General features: G+C 50.4%; 1 protein-coding gene across 7 annotated transcripts in view; it reads right to left on the bottom strand.

The window, feature by feature from the left end:
• Positions 1 to 272, bottom strand: part of MVB12B (multivesicular body subunit 12B) — a 69,680-nt gene that overhangs the window by 13,790 nt on the left and 55,618 nt on the right. The gene's annotated exons all lie outside the window — the stretch shown is intronic.

The following is a 272-nucleotide window of genomic DNA, read 5'->3' as shown; positions in this document are numbered from 1 at the left end:
GGGAGCACTACGTGAAAAATCAGATACAGCTGATGGCTCCCTGTTTGCTGTAACAGCTCTCGTAAACTGATTTTTCAAGTGATACTATTCTAGGATTGGATGGATTAGGGAACCGGTAATGGGATGCTGAGCCCTTGAGCTCTGGATCACCAACTTAAATTAGTGCTGGGCCAGTGACTCCCAAAAGTCTTTCTGAATTGATACCAGGGTTTCTGTTTCGGCCGAGCAAACCTGCCCTGCCCAGGCCGTTGGCGGCACCCTCTGCTGGCACC

This window comes from Egretta garzetta, unplaced genomic scaffold, assembly GCF_000687185.1.
Source record: "Egretta garzetta isolate BGI_Z169 unplaced genomic scaffold, ASM68718v1 scaffold341, whole genome shotgun sequence".
Taxonomy (NCBI): domain Eukaryota; kingdom Metazoa; phylum Chordata; class Aves; order Pelecaniformes; family Ardeidae; genus Egretta; species Egretta garzetta.
Note: the sequence above shows the minus strand (reverse complement) of the source record. Positions and strands in the feature narration are given on the sequence as shown.